Source organism: Nanorana parkeri, unplaced genomic scaffold, assembly GCF_000935625.1.
Source record: "Nanorana parkeri isolate BGI_ZX_2015 unplaced genomic scaffold, ASM93562v1 scaffold940, whole genome shotgun sequence".
In the NCBI taxonomy this organism is placed as follows: Eukaryota; Metazoa; Chordata; class Amphibia; order Anura; family Dicroglossidae; genus Nanorana; species Nanorana parkeri.
The window spans coordinates 284,864-305,480 of NW_017307208.1; positions in this window are offsets into that span (position 1 = coordinate 284,864).

Genomic DNA, 20,617 nt, shown 5'->3' on the forward strand with positions numbered 1-20,617 from the left:
GCTTACATCCTCAAGCCAATGCTTCATCTGACCTACAAAATTAAAATGGGACACACAATTTGGAAGTGCTTAACAAATATTTTGAATACCTAAAACATCAATATTACAACATGAGGTTGTGAACAGGGAAAAAGAATGACATGGAAAGTGCAGCAAGTGGAAAAAATAAGTGTTGAATTATTGTGACAGTAATGAACAGAAATCTAATTGGTTGTTATGGGTTACTGCACTATGACACATTCACATTTTATTTACCGGTTTTATGTTTCCTCTACCCTCCTTTCAGAATCATTTATTTAAATGTTTTTCCACTTTTGCAGTCAAATTTGAGAAAATCCCTTCATATGTTCTTTATGAAATCCTATTCACATAGCAAACTGAAATATATATATAACTCTAAAAAGAATTCTGAACTTTTTTAGATGTTAAATCAGGCAAGGTGGCTGATTCCAGGCTTTTCTTAGCCCTTTCACAGTGGTCTGTCCCAATGGAAAGTCTTGGGATTGAAAAGTGAGAATTATGTTTATCTGATAAGCTTCATTGGCATATAATGGACCAGCCACCTCTGAATGGACAAGAGCCCTCACAGCCTCTCCTAACATTTAAAAGAAATAGATGCAAGAATACATTTTAACCCTTAAAACCCTAACCCGAGTAAAAGCTATTGAAACTGCAAGAAGCATTTTTTTTTTAATGCTATGTAAATGGGAACATGTAACAAATATAAAATAGATATTATCCCAATTTGGCTGCAACCTAGAAATACACTTTAAATCAGTGTCTCTTAAATTATGGGTGGGGACCCTTAATTTGGGCTGCGGATGTGGCTGGGATGGGTTGCCACTTGACTTTTTGTCCATGTGCAAAAACTACAGATTAGTGGCAAGTGATTGTGAATGGCATCACAGACACATATAGGAACATAGCGAGTGTGCAAGGCAGGGTATGGTAAGAGGCAATTGCCTAGAAGACAAGAAATGGTTTGATCTCTCTTGGGTTTACTAAAGCTTACATAATTGGAGGAGAGTGCCCACACTGTGTTCTATGTGGGAAGTTCTTTGTAATGAAAGGATTAAACCTGAACTCCAGGTATAAATTATGATATAATAATAATATGGTATGTTAATGTAAATCACTGCAGTAACAGGAGCTACTATAGTGCTGACAGCGATCTTGCAGGTCTTGTACAGCGTTATGCTTCCCTTCTTCTCTGAAGACACAGGGGGTCGGTCGCTCAACACAGTTGCCATTCAGAGAATGCCTAGTATATTAATGAATAAAAGGTGTTCTCTAATTGATCTAAGGGCAGATCGTGACATCACTGCCCCTCATTTGATCAGAGTATGCCTTGAATTCCCTGATAAATACACCTAGGTGTTCTCTAAATGATCACTGTGCTGAGCTAGTGACTCCTGTGTTTTCAAATCAGAGGGGAAGCAACTTAGCTCAAGACCATTCAGCACCCAGAAGATCACTCTAAAGTACTGTAATAGCTCTAGATACTACAGTGCTTTACAGGGTTCCCATGGGCTGGTATATCATATGCTTACTTACATTGGGCCAAGCTGGACCAATGTAAGTATATATAAATATTTAAACCTGGAGCTCAGCTTTAAATTTTGAAAGTGGAAGGGTAAGGGTTTGAGGCACAATCAGCTTGTAAGACAGCATCTCTGGGTAACTAGCTATCACCATACCACTGTAGGTTAGTGCCCTGGTGTAGTTTACCTTTGCCACCACTAGATGTCTTTATAGTGCTGAGTTGCCACCTCGCTAATAACAACCTTTTGGACCCCTTTCAGTCCGGCTTTCGCCCCAAACACTCCACTGAAACCGCCCTCCTAAAACTCACCAATGACCTAATAACCGCTAAAAACAACGGCCACTAACTAGTGGCGGACCTGGTATTAAGAGCCCACTTAGGGTTGCCACCGTTAATCAGGATTTCCTAGAGGAAGGATATAAGTAAGGGAGCTGGTGTATGGGACACTGTTCTTCTTGATTTCTCTAGAGGCCTGTCAGGGAGGGGCCATATATGGACAAGTCCTTCTCTTGTAGTTTTCCCATTGGGGGAAGCAGAGGAACAGTCACTTACTTATGGTGAGGTAAGCCAGAACATTGCTATACCCAATGCCAGGTGCAGGCCCCTCTCTAATATTGTCTCCAATACTCTATCTTTCTCAAACTCTCTGAAGATCAATTTAATCTTTACTAAGTATGTGCCATCATGCATGACTGTCATTTATTATCTGTTGTCAAGTAAAGTTGATGTTTTATTTCTGGGGATGCACCGATACCGGTATCGGTATCAGTGCTAATACTGGGTATTTTCAGGAGTACTTGTACTCCTGAAAATGCCCCGACAATAAGCGCCGATACCAACACTGTACATTTTTAGACCTAAGACGGCGCTGTAAAGAAGCGCCGCGCTTCACAGGAAGGCTGCCGAGGTCCCCAGCAAGGTTGCGGTACTTGTTTACAACACTGGCCGGAAATCTCCTCCTCCATGCCGCCCGCACCTGCTGAGACAGACCAGGAACCCTGGTAAAAGCCTGCACAGCCCACCATAGAACCCGTATAGCCACCTGAGTCCGTACAGCCCACCATAAACCCTGCATATCCCGCCTGAGAGTCCACACAGCCCACTATAGCACCTGCACAGCTCACCTAAGTGACTGCACAGCCCACCATAGACCCTGCATAGCCCACCAGAACCTGCACAGCCCACCACAGAACCTGCACAGCCCACCTGAGAGTCTGCACAGCCCACCATAGAACCTGCACAGCCTACCTGAGAGTCCACATAGCCCGCCATAGAACCTGCACAGCCTCCTGAGACTTGCACAGACCTCTACAACCCCGTATAACTCTCCTAAGACCCATCAAAGACCTGTACGACCCCGCACAGCCCTCCTGAGATCCTCTGCTGGAGACATCAGGCAGCACCCCAGAGCAGCACAGAGTATGTAGCTTCATATTATTCTGCATTGTATAATGCATTTCTGGGATTTGTAGTCATCTATAGCTGGTTGCCATTCGGGATTGCTGTATAATGTATCACTGGGATTTGTAGTCCTCTCTAGCTGATGGTAATATTCTGCATTGCTGTATAATGTATTGCTGGGATTTGTAGTCCCTCTACAGCTTGGAGTCAGTGGCAGAACTACCAGGGGTGCAGCGTTTGCAGCTGGGACCGGGCCCTGGCACTTCACCACTGCCCTAAAATCATCAGTCTGTATTGTTTTAGAAAAATGACACTAAAAAAAAGTATCAGTAATTGGTATCGGCGATTACTTGAGGAAAGTATCTGTACTCATACTGGGTCTGGAATAAATGGTATTGGTGCATCCCCCTTTATTAACGTTACCAGAACAAGTGTGAACTCCTGTTATTCTGTAACAGTGGGGGACTACTCTTTGGGATGAGCTTGTGGGGAAAGAAGGGGGACGAATATCATCCGGAGTGAGAGCGGGCTGCAACAAGGGCCAGGGTTCTGGTCAGGCTAGCCTGGGTTACTCGCAAGGGTGTTCCAAATAGGGTCCCTGTGAGGCACAGGAACCCATTGAACCCCATGCTAATGAACCACAGTGTGTCAATAGGTCACCTGAGCCTACATGGAAAAAGGTTAAACACATGGAGCTTATAATGAGTTAATGTGCAGTACACGTGGTGGCCAGCATGACACAACACCATCAGTTTAGACAATGTTCTCCAGTGGTTCTGATGTGCAGCTCTTGCTTTCCCCTGGCCACATTTTATTATGAATACAGAGCTGCAATAATTACTGTTTGTGTGTGTGTGTGTGTGTGTGTGTGTGTGTGTGTGTTTTATTGGTTACCTGCAAAACAAATATGGTAACCACACAAAGCAATTTGTAACTAGCTTTCAAAGTAAGGTGCACATGGAAGGGCTTTCCACAGTACAATCACAAAAAATCCCAGCACACTCACCAGCCTGCAAAAAACAAGACAAAACCAAAAACAACCAAATTACGCTAACACTGCGTTAAAAACAGTGCTGGTGACAAAATGCGTCTGCAGTGCTCATGTGCTGCCAAGGAACATACTGATAGAAGGAAAGGCAGAATAATAAAATCATCAGTGTGATGCTTTTCTTTTCACTGCCCAGGCACAGGCTGGGGAGGGAGAAGGCACGTAGATGTCAATGACTGCAGCCAGACAGGGCTGTGCTATGTAGCAGTGGCTGGATCAGAAATGGCAGGCAAAACAGCCCCTATACATACATACCTGAAGGCTTATTGGATTTAAGCATATCAGGTGATGTGTATTTGTGTAATGAGGGAGGGTGTGGCCTTAGGAGACCAACACCCTATATCAAGGTGTGCATAATACCGTGTTCCCCCGAAAATAAGACACTGTCTTATATTTTTTCGGGGTAGGTCTTATTTTTTTTTTTTAATGTACAACAATCCACACTTCTTCATGTAGAAAAGTCTATGTATTCATGTCCAAAAATATGGTGATCAGGGCAACCAGGGGTACCGTACTTTTCCAAGAGTAATTTGCTAACCAACTCGCTGGCCAGAATGAGCGAAGCGCGCTTTCACTATCGATTCCTCACAGGCGGTTTGCATTTGGTATCACTCCGCCTGTGACAAGAGCCGGCCCTATAGAGGAGGCATCGGCTTATGCGGCTTTGCTCCCTCAGCTGACGCCTCACTTCCTCTAGCGCTGGCTTCGTTGGCACCGCTGATTCTCTCCCGTGGCTCTTCAAGTTCCCCCTTATGCCACCACTGGCCCTGGGAATTGTCACAACTAGGTCTTATTTTCGGGGTAGGTCTAATAGTTTAGCAAATCCCAAAAATCGTACTAGGTCTTATTTTCGGGTTAGGTCTTATTTTTGGGGAAACAGGGTAATTAGGCAGTTTCTTTTCCTCAGGCAAAATGGGCCAAAAAAGAGATTTAACTGACTCTGAAAATATCAAAAATTGTAAAGTCTTACTGAGGGATGCAGCACTCTTGTAGTTGCTAAAATAGTGGGGCACACTCACAGAATGATCACAGAACCCTCAAACTTTTTGTTGCAAATAGTCAACAGGGTAGCAAGAAACATGTTGAGAAAGAAATACGGAAATTAACTGCCAAAGATTTGAGAAGAGTCAAACGTGAAGCTACCAGGAACCCATTAACCTCCAGTGCTGTTATATTCCAGAACTGCAACCTACCTGGAGTGCCCAGAAGTACAAGGTGTTCAGTGCTCAGAGACATGGCCAAGGTAAGGAAGGCTGAAACCCGACCACCACTGAACAAGACACATAAGTTGAAACGTCAAGACTGGGCGTTGAAATATCTGGACAGATTTCTCAATGGTTTTATGAACCTTTTATAATGAGAGTGACTCTTGACGGACCAGATGGATGGGTCTGTGGCTGGATCAGAAATGGGCACGGAGCTCCACTTCAACTCAGACACCAGCAGGGTGGAGGTGGGGTACTGGTATTAATAAAGATGAGCTAGTTGGACTTTTTTGAGGTTGAAGAAGGACTCCAAATCAACTCCCAAACCTACTGCCAGTTTCTAGAAGACTCTTCAAGCAGTGGTACAGGAAAAAGTCTGCATCTTTCAAGATGATATTTATGCAAGACAATGCTCCATCGCATGCATCGAAGTACTCCACTGCGTGGCTAGCCAGTAAAGGCCTTAAAGATGAAAGAATAATGGCATGGCCCCCTTCCTCACCTGACCCAAACCCTATTGAAAACTTGTGGAGCCTTCTTAAACGGGAGATTTACAGTGAAGAAGAACAGTACACCTCTCTGAACAGTGTCTGGGAGGCTGTGGTTGCTGCTACACAAAAAGCTGATCGTCAACAGATGAAGAAACTGACAGACTCCATGGATGGAAGGCTTATGACTGTTATTGAAAAGAAGGGGGACTATATTGGTCAATGATTTTGTTTTTGAAAATTTCAGAAAAGTTTATGTGTACATTTTGAGTTGTTTGTTTTATTATTGTTTATTATTCTCACTTTAACAGATGGGGGCCCAGTCACACTAGATGCAGTGCGTTCTGGCCAGAACGCACTGCCTCGCATTACGGCCGGCTCAATTTTTTGCCGGGCAAGTGGGGGCGTGGAGGGCCATTCAAGTGAGTGGCACTGTAGCCACACCCTCCGGCCGCAATGCGATCACCCGCACGGGATTGCGAGGCACATTGCACCGCACCGGACTGCAGGCACAATCAAAATGCTGCAAGCACTATTTTGATCGGACCAGACCGCAGGCACAATGTGCCTTGCGATCCCGTACGGGCAATCACATTGCGGCCGGAGGGCGTGGCTACGGTGCCATTCACTAGAATGGCCCGCCACGCCCGCTCCTGCCCCACTAAAAAGGGAGCCAGCCACAATGTGAGGCAGTGCGTTCTGGCCAGAATCAGGCCGGAACGCACTGCATCTTGTGTGAATGGGCCCTGAAAATGTTTGTTTCTCTCCCGTTCATTGAAGGACACAGGGCAACAGATCGTAGATCCTGTATGGTAGGGTATATCGCCACCTGCAGGAGTAGGACGCTAGGCACATAACAAAAGACAAAGCCAGGCTAGGGGCGGCCCCTGCTGGTGGTCAAACCCCCCACCTGCTGACAAGTCTCCAGTTTTTTGCCTAGCGTCAGGAGTAAGGAGCTAAGAATTTTTCTCTGGGATTCTTCTTCCCTTTTCCTTTGTTTTTTTGGTTGAATCTTCAAGCAATTGCCGGCTGGGTGACACGCTGGATGTGCATAGATCCTTGTAGTCCGACCCAGTCTGGCCTACGTGCGTATGCGGACTCTGCTCCGGTGGGTCGGCTGGGCTAACTCTATCTCATAGAGTGGCCTGTGGGAGTCTTCCCGGAGGGGTGCATATGACTGGGGGTCTCGGCTGCCCAGTCACAGTTCCCTTCACAGGCAGGCGGCGCCCCGGATAAGGTCAGGTGGCGTTTCGTCATCCCTGCTGGACCCTGAATTTGGTGCGGTTGTGTTCTGCATTGACACTCCCAGTTTACTGGTGCAATACTTCCCAGGGTCTTCTCCTGCGTCCCCTAGGAGGTGAGTATGCTGGACTGGGGGTCTGTCAGCAGGGCCTTGGCTCAGATGTTGGTACCGGCCCGCTGGGGCTGTGGTACTAGACGGCGGATTACCGCGATTGCGGCCGCCATGGGCCGCGTGTGTGACCAACGGCCGGAAATTTAGTCCCCGGCTTGCGGCCTAGCAGATCAGCCGCTTTTTGCTCCCTGGGAGGGCTTTCTGCTGGGGCTTCCGGTCCGTTGCGGACCGAGGTGGCAGGACTCCACAGTCTCCAGTGGTGACCTGTATGTGCCGGTAATGGCCCCCAAATCTAGTCCCCGGCCTTGCGGCCTGGTGGAGCAGGGGCGGCCGCCATTTTGGTTTTGGGCAGCTGCCCTAACTGTTTGTGTAGCTTCCCCATTTGCGCCCTGAGGGGCTCTGGGGCATGGTGGGGTGGTCCTGTCTGCCCTGGAAGGGCCAGACCTGCTGCAGGCCACGTGGCTTGTCAGCTGTTTTCTGGGTCACTCTGCCTGGTGCTGGGGAGTGTTTGGATGCCATACTGGGGCGTGAGTACACGTTGCTGGGTGGTCTCCGTGACGCATTCCTGGAGGGTGCTGCGGTTTTGGAGCGCGAGCACGAAACTACCTCCGGGGCCCTTATGCGACCGGTTCTGGCTTCTGCTTGGTCTCTTGGGCTCTGACAGCATGGGCAACGATGTTGCGTCAAGGGCGTGCGGGGAAAATTCTCTGTCCCGCTTATGTGGTATTGACGAACACTTGGTGCAGGGCCTTCGGTATGTCTGCAACTCGCCCCTGGTGCCAAGCCTGTCAGTGTCGACGGTTACGCCTCGCCGGTTGCTTTGGCTTAAGTGCTGGTCGGCTGACCAGACTTCCGTGAGAGCTCTGACGGAGCTTCCCTTTTAAGGGGGACCGTTTATTCAGTGCCTCCTTAGATAAGATGATTACGGATTTGAGGGGGGGTACGTGTACCTTCTTGCCTCAGCTGCGGAAGAAGGACCAGCGGCGGAAGCCGGATCCCTCCTTTTCTGCTCACAAACGGCTTTTTCGGCCCCCTCAGAGAAGGGCGGTTAGTTCTCCTACCCTCCTTCCTCCCTCCCAGCCTGCCGAGCGTCCCTGGCGGCCTGAGTCTGCCGAGCCCACCGGCGAGCCCTCGTCCGTATGAAGGGCGGACCCCATCTCTGGGTCCCTGGGTGGGGGGGGCACCTTCGGCTCTTGGTGTTTTTTCTTTTTTTTTTTTTGAGGGGCTCACGTCTCCGACACCTGGGTGCGGGAGCTGGTTTCTTCGGGTTACAAGATCGGATTTCTGTCCCCTTCCTGGGAACAACTTTTTCCCATTCAACTCTCGCCTTCCCCTCCGCGATTGGTGGATCTTCACTCCGCTGTGGCGGACCTCTTGTCTCGGGGGGTGGTCGTGCCGGTTCCGTCCTCGGAAAGGTTCACGGGATTTTATTTCAACCTTTTTACCGGGCTCAAGAAAGAGGGGGTACGGGCCATCCTGGGTTGTCTGGTTGATCTTCTTCTGCGAGTGGAGTCGTGTTCTTCTCTGGTGACGGCTCTAGAGGTCGCTGTGCAGTCCTCGGAGGAGTTCGGATGGCTCCTGAACTTCCGGAAGTCGTGTCTGGGCTTGGTCCTGGAAATTGTTGTGACCCGAGTTTTTCTCCATCGGGACAAACTTCTGAAACTCCGTTCCAGCGTGCGTCTGTTGCTTTTGTATGCAGGTCCTGGACCTCATGGTGGCAGTGGGACTAGTCTTCCCTATCCCTGGACAGGGAGCTTCGAGTGTTTTTAGGAGACGAGGGCTTCCCTGCGGTGGTGGCTTCCATCTCCAGCCTCGGTGCGGGGGAAGTCTTTCCTGCCCCTGGACTGGACGGTGGTCCCCACGGACGCCAGCCTTTGGGGGCTGGGGTGCGGTCCTGGGCTCCCAGACAGTGCAGGGTCGTTGGTCGCGGGGGGAGTCCTGTCTGTCGATTTCCGTGTTGGCACTTCGGGCGATTCGCCTATCTCTCCTTCATGGACTTCGGGGTCTGTAGGAGTCCAGTCAGCCAACACCACTGGGGTGGCGTACTTCAACCTCCGGGGCGACACAATGTGCGTAGCCGCATGTCTGGAGGTGGCCAGAGTCCTCTCCTGGGCGGGGAGTCTGGTTCTGGCCCTCCTGGCGGTCTACATTCCGGGGGTGGACAATTGGCTGACCAACTACCTCAGTTGCGGTCGGTGGACCCGGGAGGATGTTCCCTACACCCGGTGATTTTTTCATCAGCTTTGTCTTTGCTGGGGGACGCCAGACACCTTCTGGCGTCTCGACTCCACCGACAGGTGGAGAGGTTCGTTGCCCAGGCTCTAGATACCTGGGCGGAAGCGTTGGAGGCCCTGGTGGCTCCCTGGGAATCTTACGGTCTGATTTCTGTCTTCCTCCACTATACCTGATGCCTCGTCTTCCCCGATGGATCGAGGACGTCACCGTCATCCTCGTGGGCCCAGTTTGGCCTCGGTGAGTGTGGTACGCGGTCGTGGTTCGGCTGGTGGTGGACGCCCCGTGGCGGCTGCCTCTGCGTCCGGATTTTCTGTCCCAGGGACCTGTGTTCCGTCCTTCTTTTCAGTCGCTGGACTGGTCGGCGTGGCTGTTGGAGACCAGGCCCTGAAGGACCGGGGGTTGTCGGTTGTGGTCGTTTCCACGATGCTCGGCGCGCAAAGCGGTTTCTGGGTAGCTATTCCGTGGCCCGTGGGGGGCCTCCGTTGCCTGGTGGGAGGCGGGGGCTCTGTCCTCGCGTTTGTTCTCCGTCAACAAACTTCTTGCGTTTTTGCAGCGAGAAGTAGTTGGTTGGCCTTGAGCACGGGGCAGGGCCAAATTTCTGCTTTGGCTGTGCTTTTCCAACGGCCCTTGGTGTCTTAACACCTTGGTTCAAATTTTTGTGCAGGGGGTTGCGCGTATTGCTCCCCCTGTCCGCTCGCTTTTGGCACCGGGGGATCTGAATTTGGTGCTTTCAGTGTTGCTCCACTCTCCCTTTGAGCCTCTACGGGGGATTCCGCTTCTGTCCTTGTCCCACGACGTGGCCTTTTTGTTTGCCATCGCTTCCGTTCGACGGGTGTCTGAGTTGGTTGCCTTGTCCTGCAAGTCACCGTTGCTTGTTCTTAATGGGGACGACGCTGTTCTATGTCCTCGGCCGGCCTTTCTGCCTGAGGTTGTGTCGGCATTCCGTCTGGGTGAGGACGTTGCCTTGCCTTCTCTGTGCCCGAAGCGGGTTCATAGTCAGGATGGAGCGCTGCCCTGTTTGGCTGGGGTTCGCGCTCTTCGTGTTTATTTGGAAGCTGCGGCTTCTTTCTGTGAGTTGGATTCCTGGTTCTTGCTTCCGGGGGGCCCTCGTGAGGGCCGGGACGTGTCGGCGGCTACCATTTCTCAGTGGATCATAATGTTGTTGCTCAGGCGTACGCCGTTAAGGGGCGTGAGCCTACATTTTCCTGTCACTGCCCTTTTTACTAGGGCTGTTGGGGCATCTTGGGCCTTCCGCCGTGGTGCCTCTGTTTCTTAGGTTGTGAGGCAGCTACTTGGTCTTCCATCCACGCCTTTGTTTGGTTTTATTGGGTGGATGTTTCAGCATCGGCGGATGCTGGGTTGGGGTTCAAAGTGTTGCAAGCGGCTCCTTGAGGGGTCTTTTGGTTTTTTTTTGGTTGTTTTGCCCATCCCTCAGTGTGTTACTGCTTGGTGACGTCCCTACCATACAGGATCTACGATCTGTTGCCCTGTGTCCTTCAATGAACGGGAGAGAAAATAGGATTTTTGTACTCACCGTAAAATCCTTTTCTCTCCGTTCATTGAAGGACACAGGTCCCGCCCTCTATATTGGGTGTGTACTCCTAACTGCTTGTTACTTACTGGAGACTTGTCAGCAGGTGGGGGGTTTGGCCACCAGCAGGGGTCGCCCCTAGGCTGGCTTTGTCTTTTTGTTATGTGCCTAGCGTCCTACTCCTGCAGGTGGCGATATACCCTACCATTCAGGATCTACGATCTGTTGCCCTGTGTCCTTCAATGAACGAAGAGAAAAGGATTTTACGGTGAGTACAAAAATCCTATTTTTCCATTTAGTTGCATAATAATCCTGCACACTAATAGTTGCCCAATAATTGTGCACACATGGATATTCTCCTAAAAAAGCCAAAACCTCATTTTTACGTTCCTAAATATCCAGGTTTGAGGTTTATTAAAATTTTGGATTGACCGAGAGCACTGTAGTTGTTCAATAATGAAATTTAATCATCAAAAATACAACTTGCCTAATAATTGTGCACACAGTGTATTTCCTCTGTTTATTTAGTGGTTTGCCTAGAGTTCAGCTTTGGGGCTGATTCACACTGGCCAGATGCAGTGAACACATGGTAGCTTGTGTGCACTGGGAGAAACATTGCTGATGTGCCAATTCAAGCACATCACACTGTTTTGTTTAATACATTTTTATAGTTAGAACTTTATTGAAATATCACAAGGTGTTTCATTTAGTTCTATCAGCCACAGCACATTGGAATGTGGTTGTACTGCTTCACACAACACTGTGCTAAAAAAAACTGAATGACGTAAAGTAAAACTGTTTTATAGACATGTGCGATTTGTTTTGTTCCGAATTGCGAGTTGGACGAATATCAGCAAATTCAGACATTCAGATGCATCCGAATGAAAAAGTAACAAATCCAGAAGTTTCTGAATTTTCTGAAGCGCAACGTGTTGTTACCTTGATACAACTCCTATTGAGAGGTTTTTAGCGCTTTACAGTTTTTAAAATAGATTGAAAATACACAACTCCAATAATTTCCAATGACCGTGTCAGCAACAGCATAGAGTGGCAGCGCATAGATGGCTGTGAAATTCTTTTTTTACTGATGTAATCAGCTTGGCTTACATACAGCTGGTGCATCCCAAAATGGTTATTTTCAGGTAACTTTAGCAACACATGCTTTTCATCAAATAATAATAGACCCGCTTTAACCCCCAAATAGAAATTGGCCAGTGCTTTATTGTGTGTCCTTGTTCTTGCTGATGCAAAACTGTCCTTCCCCTGGCCAGTTTTTATCAAGCTCTGATTAAGAATCAAAAGACCACAGATTATACTGCAGTGTAAAATTGGCCAGCAGCAGTTTTAAATAACAAAGCTAGGTAAAATGTACTGGAAGCCAAGATTACAAAATCAGGTTTCACTACAAGATACTGCAAAGTATACAACAGTTAAAAGATAGACAGTAGCAGGATATTTTTAATTAGGAATAACGAGCCAAATTTCACTAGAGGGAAAGAGTACAGGCAGGCGTTTTACTACAAGAATTAAGAGACTGCAAATGGCAAAGCTCAGTAGCAGGACAATTTTAAATAGCTTGGCTAGGCCCAAATTTGCTAAAGACAATGAGCACAGGCTGGCTTTTGCTACAAAAATAAAGATACTGCAGAGGATACAGCAGTGTAAAATTGGCTAGCAGCAGGGCATTATTAAGTAGGGAAAATAGGCCCAACCAGTGTATGCCTAACTTGTTTTTAACCATCTATGGGCATAGGGAAATGCAGTGAATGTGAGTGACATAATATTAGATACTTTAGGTTCACAGAATGTTTGTGCTTGTATTTTTTCGTTTAAATGATGCAGAGGCGTACTGCAAACAAAAAGCAGCTCCAAGAACAGATCAGTAACAAGTGAATGCCCCTCTGTGAGCCCCCCAAAACTTAAAGGCCCTAACTAAATAATGTAAACATTTTTAAAAAACGCTTTAATAAAAAAAAAATTTAAAAAAAACCTCATACCCCAACCTCCCTTAAAACATAAGCTTTTTTTTGTTTTGTTTAAAGGGAACTGGTACAGAAAAAAAGCAGTTTAACCTAAAATAAAGCCCCTATCAACATAGAATAGAAACTCATGCAGCCCCAAAATAAATGAGAACCCCTAAATAATACCACCCCCAAAGCAAAAGGCCATTTTTAAAGGGAAGCCTTCCAGCAAAAAAAAAAAACTATTTTCAGACTATTTTTGACTAAAATCAATTACAAATAAAAAAAGGAAAGACAAAAAAGCCCCACTAATAAGAACAACAGAAAGGCAGTAAAAAGGTTGATCGCTCAAAGAACTACAGACAGAATTAAAGTGACGTTTCCTAACTGACACTAATCGTTGCCCTATGCATTTTCACTGCTTTTTCTATCCTTACACTACAACAGCTTCCAGTTCACAGACATTATGACTGCTTTGTGCCCCCCTTTTTTAGTGAGGGGGCTGCCCTAAATAAAAACCCACTTACTGGCTCCTCTAAACCTGCTGGCCATAATTTAAAGACCATGCAGTGAACTAGTATGCTTAAAAACTTTTCCCTGGGCAAATCTGTACATACGTTTGCCACAACCCGGACCCCAAGGATTTGCCTAGGACCTATGGCAGCGGTGAACCCCATTTCTTATCCCTATTTACCTTTTGGCCTCCTATTCTGTTGGGCTATTCCTGTAAATTTAAAGTACATTTCTGTACAAAATGCTTTACCTGCAGCCTCAAAGCAAAAAAAAATTTATAAGATTGATTTTATTGTGAGACAACACTGGTCTATCTTATATTGTTAGGGGCTACATTTGATGTTAGTGAGCCTTCATTTCCAGTGGTCAAATTATGCAGAATTATATCATACAACTAAGGCTGGGTCCACTATACTTTCAGTTTCACATCTAAGAAAGCTGCTTTGCCCTAGCGGCATGCAAAGTATTTATGGTAAGAGTGCTTCACACTGAAAATGTAGATCATTATAATGTCAAACAAGTTCATTTCTTATCTAATATGCAAATGTAAAATACTAAAATGAAAAGTAAAATTGTAATTGCACAAAGTATTGTAGAGGCTCAGGTCTAAGAAGGATAGGGTAATAGGAGCCCATGAGCAATATACAGTCTTGTTTAATAAGCATGCAAGCATGTAACGTCCAATAACCCATAGCAAGCAATCCAAAAAAGTGGCAGAACTAGCACTTTAGACAAAGTTTGCAAAGTGAGCCCTCCATTTTACTAATCTGACAGGGGTTGTGCTAGTACGTACAGTGGCTGGTCTGGGAAGGGTGCAGAAATAAAAATTGTGGTTCACTGGCTCTGGGATTGCCACTTGTTGGTCCATAGATGACTCAATGGAGTCTGGGGGGGGGGTATTTGTTAAATGGTTAAAGCCCTATTAAACCTGTCTGATGGGTAAAAATACTTATTGAGTACTTACTTTTTGTTCTGGCCACTAATGTCAATGTGAAGGAAGCTGCAGATGGAACCACGGCTCTCTCTGCGAAAGCATCCGTCTCTAGACCACAGCCTGACAACCCCCATCTCTATGACTCGGACTCAGAACTGGGCTGTTATTAACATTATTGTAACCTAAATTTGATATGATAAACTATGACAGGATATAACTCGGATGCAAATTTATTTGTGAAATATCTCGAAGTGTAGGTCTGAGCCGCTAGGGAACAGTAGTCGGGCCTAATCATCAGGAGAGCGGTGGATAATATCTGGAGCATTTTTTAAAATAATATTAGGTTCCATAGAGTTCAGTGAGTGTTTTACTCGCAGAGAGAGGAAAACCACTGATAAAAAAAATCTGTTTGATAACAACACATCAAGATCTTTTTAGAGTGGTGTGGGATATAATAGAAGATCTATATATATTTGTGTGTGTGGACATTGTTGGACATTTTATTTATTTACTTTAGTTTGATTTATAGCACTCTGATTTGCACTTAATAAATATTTAGATATTAAGAATTTTGAGGATTATAGGATAACATTGCATATTGTATACATATATTTGTGGATGTATATTGTATACAGTCCATTTTATTTTGATTTGCCAAAGTGAAATTTACAGGACTAGCCAACTCATTTCAGGGGCTTACCAGTCCACCAACAGCAAGGCTTGAAGTATTAGAACAGAAGACTAAGTAGCACATTATACTGGGGTGAAGTGGTTAAAAAATGAAAAATATATGTAGGAAGGCTTGTTTCGGGCACTTAGGGGGTTATTCACAAAGCTAGCCGTAGCTGCGGCTGATCCTTCGGCTAGCTTCGGTCGTGGGAGCCCTTCGGTTCAGTGGAACTGAAAGGCTGCTATTCACTATAGCCTGTACAGCTCCCGAAGGCGGCCGAGCGGCTCAGCATATGCTTCGGCTCGACTGAGCCGAAGTGACAGCCGAAGAGGGACGAGCGATGACGGTATAATTTTTTTATGTGGGAAAATGAGCACTGGACGTTGTTTTTTTAAAATAAACTGTTAGGTTTTTTGTATTTTTTATTTAAAAAAAATAGGAATTCATATGTATGTCACATCAAATTAAAGCCCATTTTGAAGCTCTGACACGAGAAAGCAAAGCCCTGCCTCTACTAGGATGGACATCCCACACAGAGTGTAACCGAGGCATTGTAAGTTAGTAATGGGAAAAAGATCAGCAGAAGGGAGACCGCAGGCAATACCGGTGACTCCTTTGCCCTCTCACTGCCTTTTTTTTTTTAGACATGACTTCCAGAGTTCAGTTACTCTTTAATGACAATAAGCAATTGTAATATTTAAGTTTGACTCCAAAAGCCCTTAGTTATAATGCCCCCTACAAGGGGGATCTTGGGGTGAGAAGTTGGAGAACTGACAAAAAATAAAGAAAAGATATCCTGATTTGGCTCTCGCTACCCGCCCTGGATTTTTATCCCCCTTCCTTGCTAAATGGGAATCTGAATTGGGAGTGTCTTTTTCCGAGACCCAAAGGGACAATACCCTTTATTTTACCAACAAATCTTTCCTCGCCATTTCCTTTCAGGAGCAGGGATATACTGTAAAGTCCTCTCGAGGTGGTATAGCGTTCCAAATGTTCTTCATAGAATGAGTGCATTGATCAAGTCCTCATGCTGGAGGTTCTAAATGACATCTCTTCTGGGGCTCAGTTCGGGACACCATCAACAAATTGGTAGTCTGGGGTCCGGATTACACCCCAGCGGCATATCTACTGCAAATGACTTCCACCTCCAGATCCAAATACAGATCTTCCCTTTCTAGACACCTACTTAATACTGCTAAGATGTTCTCCGTTGGCATCATCAAATCTGCCTTTCCTAGGATTGTGGTATGCAAAAATGAATGAGGGGTTTTCTTGCTTGCTGGTTCTGGCTTCTGTGTCATTCCAGCCCATTTTCTACAGCTTTATACCTACTCTTTTACTCCTTTCCTTGCTATTGTTTTCCTTCTGGAATTTGTGCCTACAATTCTATTACACATATTGGATTTCTCATGAGCCCATTGGCTTGATATTACATTTTCTTTTTTAATAGCCTGATTCCAGTGAAATTGTGTTTGCTAATCGTGTATTATTTGTTACAACTTGCATAACGAAATGTGAAGATTCCTTTTTATATTGTTGGTCAATCTTTTACTTGCTTGTGTTTATAGCTTACCTTTGACCCTACAGGTGCTTGTTATATGTTCATGTATGTGCCTAGTTACATAATTTGTTCTTGTATTGTTTTCAATAAAGCTTTTGGAATAAAAAAAAAAGATATCCTGTTTAAGGGCTCACTTTAAGAGTTAATCAAACCGCCATGTGTATTACAAACCACAAATTGTCCAAGAAAAACAGAATTATATTCACACAATAACATGATATTAAAAACTGTGGTCTGACTGATATTAAAACACTATGGTATGACAAACACAGGATTAAAAAAACAATAGTAATGCTGACTGGTATATAAAAAAGTATGTTTGGAGCAAGGGTTCTCTGCAGCTCAAATTCTGTGGTTTCTACTTGAATTATCATTTCGTTCACATCCCAAACTTTGTTGGTTGGACTTCTCTATGAATACTAGGCACTCTAAAGCTTTCTCTTACAGATTAGACACAGCAGTCATGCTGTAAGAGTTTCTGCCAAAATATGTCCTATATCCATAAATGTTAACAGAGTGTTCTCACAAGGGATGAGGCAGCCATATGTCAAAGAAGCACCTGCCAAGGTGTGTCTATCATATGTGCAATGACATTAGTTCTACCAGGTTAGAACTATTAGATGACATATAGTCCTATAAATGCAGAACAACGTTCCAACGTAACTCTTTTACCATATTCAAATTCATATCATACATGTTCTTGTTGGAAATACAACAGCAAGCTATTATCGACATTCAATATTGCTCATCAGAAGACATGCCTGTGGATGCACTCACCAAGTCATTGCCAAAGGATCTTCAGAGTTTCCTTTAGGAGAAGCTAAACGTCACATAGCAATGCATATGCTGTTGAGAAGGGGTGTTGGAAATACAACAGCATATGGATATGTCTTTTGAGCTGTAGATTGCAGTATATGCAATGTTAGTTTTCTATATGTATGCTCATCTATGATACACGGGAAGCTGTTTTTTCTATCTATATGTTTCCTTCAGAATGCTGTATTCTGATCTAATGTTCTCCTAAGCAAGTAAAACTTTATTCGGCATTCTTCAAGATCTCTGTGCTTCATCTAAACACATAACCAACAGGTTTACCAGAAAATCACCAATATTAAGTCGTTATATTTAAGCGTGGGATGCCTTTCCGTATATATAGCAAAGTAATCGCTACAGGCATATTCAAATCACATAAATATCTCCAAACACAGCATTCTATAGCAATTTGCAAAAAATGTAGTCCTGAAACCTTTAGCCAGAGGTGTACTCATAATAAAGATGTACTCTTCTTATTCCAGCTGAAACATGTTAGAAAATTGTTCCTTTATGTGGCAGATGCTAGTATGACTTGGGCATTCTATCTGTGTTTCCCCTAAAGAGGGGACCACAGTGTGGGGTGGACTGGGTGGCGTTCCGGCCATCACCAGATCCTGAGCAATGTCCTGACATTACCTGCATTATCCTGATTAACACATCAGGTTTGCATCATAGTGATTATGGGCTGCATATGCCCTGAGACACCAACACACAGAAGGGAATTGCTGGGAACTGCACTATTTGTGAACCACATATTTTGGTTTATTACATCCTTTGTTGTTGTTTTTGGATTTAAAGTTATGTCTATATGTACTGTTCTCTTTTCTGTTGTTGGGTATATGCTTTATATTCCTCAAGTCTGTGCTGCATTTTTTTGACAAGAAGGTTGTCCCTGCCCTCCACCAATATGTTGCAGGTAATGTCTCTGTGTTGCTGGACCACACAGTTAGTGGCTGTATCCAGATAACCAAAGCATAGGCAGGGACATTACATCTTCTTTATGGGCCACTGGATACATTTACTGTGGGCTTGGAAGGATGCAGGACTGGGCACTCAGCTGGAGCTGCCCTGTGCTGTGCACCTTAATCCACAGTGCAGTCATCCTTTCCCCCCGTCCTCAGTGGCTTCATCTGGTGGCTCTTAGAACCCCCAGTTTCCCACTAGCGCCTCAGAGCCTATGCAATATTTCCAGGAAAACACTACCATGCTATTTTGGTATGCTTGGGAGGCAGGAGCTGAACTGGACCAGAGATTCTACCTGTTTTCATAAATGGCAGGCAGAGTGTTGATTGACCCTACACTAGCATGTGGCAGGCATGGTCATGTGTGTCAATGGCACCCATCTGCTGGTCACCCTTTGGCAAAGAAAGTTTTCATATGATCCTTCATATGAGCAAATGTTCTCCTGGTTGACCGCTTGATATGCAATACACCCATGTGCCGAAACCCAATGCTAGCCATGCCACAGTGGGTGCGAGAGCTGTGTTTCTTTTAACCCCTTCAGCACCTCCCTCAGGATTAGGGTAGCCACCCTTCCGGGATTCACCTGCACAGTCTGAGTTCGCAATCCTGTGCCTAGGTGTGAACCCACCTCACACCCGGGCACATTATTCAAACCGGACTTGTGGCTCCTACCTCACAGCGGCGAGCGCCGGGCAGTGCTGTCTCCAGTGCCCCTCGACTCGCCCTCCCTCAGCTCCCTCCCTCCTGTTTCTCCTCTGCTGCTAGGACTGGGTGAGAGGAAGTGACATCAGGGAGAGAGCAGAGAGGGAGAAGTCATCTTCCGGCAGCCGGCGTAGACGGTGGAGTGCTTTTGTCTTACTTAACAGGTATTTATTAAATTACATTTTTTCAAATATCAATTGAAAGGGGGAGGGTGGTTAGTATAACATTTTCACTATATCATGCTGATTGTGCTATCAGTAGAAAGAGGACCTAAGTGAAAATACGTGGATTAAGGAGTGGCTCAAGACGTTTGTATTATTGTACGGTATGAATGGCAATTAAACATTTTTTACACTAAAGCATTTTTGTGTAAATTCTGCTATCATAGAGATACAGTTCGGTCCTTAGAACTTAACATACATAGGCCAGGATCCAACTTAAGCAAAATATATATTTTGTAGAAGTTTCAGGAAAATAATGCATGTGTGGTTGGTGTAATTCCACTCAATTAGTATAACATTTCACTACATGTAGAATGTAATTGTCTACATGAGATTTTAACAGTGTGCTAAAATTTCTGGCAGTCTAAGTAGGGTTGCCACCCATCCAGACAGTTTGGGTTTGAAATCCTGTGCCCGGGTGTCAGCCCGCCTCACACCCGGGCACATTATTCACACCAGTGATTGGTGGGCTCCCTTTTTGTTGGCGGAAGTAGTCGGTAGTCAAGGGGTGGGGATTCGCTGAGTTTGTATGCAGAGAGAAGCGGCAAAGAAGGAGTCAGCGGCAGGTGACATTTCATTCCAGTGACTGGAGCTGACAGCTCATTGACTGTAGTGGCTTAACCAGAGGGTGCAACGGGGCAATAGCCCCCCCTCCCCCCAAGATAGTGCCGCTCCCTGCCTCTGCCACCCGTGGTAGTAGTGACACTACAAACAGCTGTCACTGTCACAGACTTTACTGCAGTTCATTGTAAAAAAAAAACACTGAACCGCAGTAAACTCTGTGACAGTGACAGCTGTATGTAGCGGTGGCTGTGTGGGGATGTACCCAGGTGGCTGTGCAAATTCCTGTCATCTGTAAGAAGTGTTTAGCCTGCGCTCCCTTCCCTCCACTGGGCAGCAAGGACTCAGGAGAAAAGGGTGCTGCAGGAGTTAAGTGAGGCTGGGGAGTCTATGGATGATGGCTGGTCCAGGGGGAAAGGGTTGATTGGGAGATTGTAGCTGGTGGTATTCAGTATTGCTGACTTGATGTACAATGTATAGCTGGTGGTATTCTGCATTGCTGTATAATGATTTATATAGCAATGCAGAATACCACTAGCTATACAGGACTACAAATTCCAGCAATACATTATACATAGCTGATGGTATTCTGCATTGTTGCAGTGGCAGATCCAGCAATGCCTCCCCCCAAGAAAATTACTGCTTCTCCCCTCCGCCGCTCGCTCTGTAGGCAAATTAGGGGGCCGCCTCAGCCCACGCTGGGGCTTTGCTGCTGCCTAATTTGGATGAGTACAGATTACCCAAGGCTGGCAGCGGCGGAAGGATTCCAGAAGGAGAGGCCAGGTTAGTGCGCTGTACCCCGAGGGGAGAGCTGGGGGGCAGTGGACTCAGAGGCGGTGGTGGGAGAGGAGAGAGATGGGCACAGTAGCAGTGGAAGAGCAAAATGGAGGGGGGGGGGGGGGGGGGAAGGACG